We start from the raw sequence: 2975 nt of genomic DNA on the forward strand, positions 1-2975 counted from the left end.
TAGAAACTGTAATTAAAATATTGATAATGCTGATATTGAATATATTTAATGTATCTTTACTCTTATAGTCATCATTAAAAAGTAATTCACTAAATAATACTAATTATAGAATTAAATTATATTAAGCATAGAATGAAATTGATTGTTTCATCATTATTTTTAATGTATTCAATCTATCTCTAATCTTAATTACTTTGGTCATTTTCTCAGAACTGATACGGCACTTTCTGTCATACATGGAAAAACTTCCCAAGAGTCCTATTGTCCTTTTTTGATCAAACGTCATGATTTGGGACTAAGGGTCATGGTCTATGCATCAGGGTGAAGAATCTTCCACATAGAACGCTGAGCCTATGAAGCTACGGCTGATGAGTTCTAATTTGCTTACAAATTAGACAAAAATTGATCTCTGTTAGTCAAGTCACACGGGGACTAATTTCTTGAGCATTTGGCAGCCTTGACAGGTCACAATAGCTACCAGACGTTTCACATTTTATTTCTTGACATGAGCAAGGGTTCGACTGATGCTATTTTTACATCCATTCTTCTGAAAATTCACAGAGAGAACATGTGAATTCTATTCAATCTCTAGTGCCCAAGCCAAATTATTCAGAAAGGTCTGTGTGTTTATTTGCAATTCTTTAATAGAGTTCTAGGAACAACTACTTCTCTTTTCTCCTTTTCTGGTTGTGTTCCGTCGAACGGGATCCGACAGGCACAGGACAAGGACATGGTCCTTCCTTCTCCAGCCAAGCATCTGCTGGATTTGAACTGCGTGCCTTGGGGATTGCAGGGCAGCTTCTGGCCACTAGGCCACCAGAATTCTCTTGGAATGACTACATTTTTATATCCAAGAATGGGAAGTGGATTACGAGCATGGTGAAGAAAGAAGGACTATAAAGTCTTCAAGACGGATTGAAGCTCAACATCAAGATGACAGAGATTCTCAGCCCGTGTGTGTGTGTGTGTGTGTGTCTATGGACAGATGGACAAGACACTGAGATTGTTCACAGCTTTAGTTTGCTCAGCTCCACAGTCAACACTCTGGGCAATGAAAAGAGGAATTGCACAGAGAAAACGTGCCGTCGGCGACCTCTCCAGACTGCTGGAGAGCAACGATGTCAGACTAGAGACTAAGGTGCGCCTGATCCAAGCCACGGACAAGAGTCTTGAACAATGCACTCCCCCAAGAAAACAATCAGGTCTGAAAACCAAGTGTCTCCTCGGAGGCTAGGATTTTGAAGCTCCGTCTCACACGTCGTAGGCTCGTGGCCGGGAGGGACTGGTCTTTGCAGAGGGACATCATGCTCGGAAGGGTGGAGGGACAGGGCGGGAGAGGAAGACCCTGGATGACACAGACTGACTCAGAGACTAGGGCAAAGGGTCCATGTGGACCAACCCTTCACAGAGCCTTTTCTGAAAGGTTCCCCAAAAAGCTGATTCTTTTTCTCTCCAAAAGAGTCAATTTGCAAAACTTTCTAAGGATGAAAAAGATTTAAAAAAAAAAAAAAAAAGAAGGAAAAAAATGAAAGAATCCAGTGTTTTTAGCCCATTCAGAAGATGACAGGTACAAATAGGCCCAGAGTTTCTTACTATGCACTTTAGGGCTCCCCAAGGTCCCCACTCAAGGATGTCCTCTCTCTCTCTCTCTTTCTCTCTCTCTCTCTCTCTCTGTGTATGTCCAGTCCACTGTCTTCAGATCTCCCGACGTCTTGTGTTTCTTGATGGTCAAGGACAAGAGTCCACTGCTGTCCTGTGGTTTCGTGTCACCCTGTCTGTCCCTGTGAGACTGAGTCCTGCCTCCAAATAGAAAAATAAATGTACAACTGACAGCAAAGGCTACCTGCCCGCACCTGGGAGGCCTGGAGACAGACACACAGAGAGACTTAAAAAACATCATACGGAGAGAAAACCAGGATGCTGGACTCATCTTTGGAGACAAGACGTGCTGTGGACTTGTCTGTCCCCAACATCGCCCTTTCTTTTCTGCAGTTTGAAGTAAAAACGACTCTCTTACAATGTCTTGCAGGATGAAACTGTGGGTGAAGGTTTTAACTGGACCCTTTCCCGTTGATAAGTGACCATCTTTTCAGAGCCGGTCTCACCTGGACTCACTCACGTCTGCAGGAAACGTCATTCTCCCCCCAACTTACCATTGTTCTCTTGTCCACTTTCAAGGGACTGAAGGGGTGTGTCCACACCAAGTGGAAGCGGAGAAGGAAGTTCTGCTGCCGTGAGCTCTGCTGTGAGCTTTCTGGGGGTGCAAGAGAGTCCTTTCACGACGTCCGGAGGCCCTGGTGAAACTGCTGTCCCTCCTGCACACCTGAGATCTGAAAAGAAACCAATATGATGAGAACGACACAGAGTGGACATGGGCAAAGAGTGACCTGTGAGTGGCTTCTCCCCAGGCAAGCGTGAGGCAGGCAATCAGACATGAGAAAGGTCATTGGTGCCTGGAGAAGGGGGAGGAATCAGGGAATTGGACAATTTGATGGGAGCCGGTGGAAGGGAATTGGAAGAATCTGTTCTCAAAATCCATGCTTTTGCTTTTTGTAAATAAACTAGTAGTAAAAAATAATAATAATCCAAAGTCATCTGCACACTGGGGGAAAAATACAAAGAACAGCAATTTTACTAAAATAATAAAGGAAAAAAAAATATAGGTGAAGGGATGGGGTTTGGGAGGGTGTTAATCAGAGATCTCGCCATATAATGAGTGGAGGGAGGGATTGGGAATGGAAATGGGATTGTTCCGATGTGAAAGACAATGTAACGTGAACTCTGTAAGTAAACCAGGAGAAAATAAAAATTTTCAAGCATCAAATGCTGGCGAGGTGGTGGAGAAACTGGAACCCTTATTCACAGTTGGTGGGAGTATAAAATGGTGCAACCACTGTGGAAAGCGATGTGGCGCTTTCTCAAAAAGTTGCAAATAGAGATACCATTTGACCCAGCAATTCCACTACTGGGAATAT

This window comes from Elephantulus edwardii, unplaced genomic scaffold (genome assembly GCF_000299155.1).
Source record: "Elephantulus edwardii isolate Elephantulus edwardi_28Jun2011 unplaced genomic scaffold, EleEdw1.0 scaffold00631, whole genome shotgun sequence".
Taxonomy (NCBI): Eukaryota; Metazoa; Chordata; class Mammalia; order Macroscelidea; family Macroscelididae; genus Elephantulus; species Elephantulus edwardii.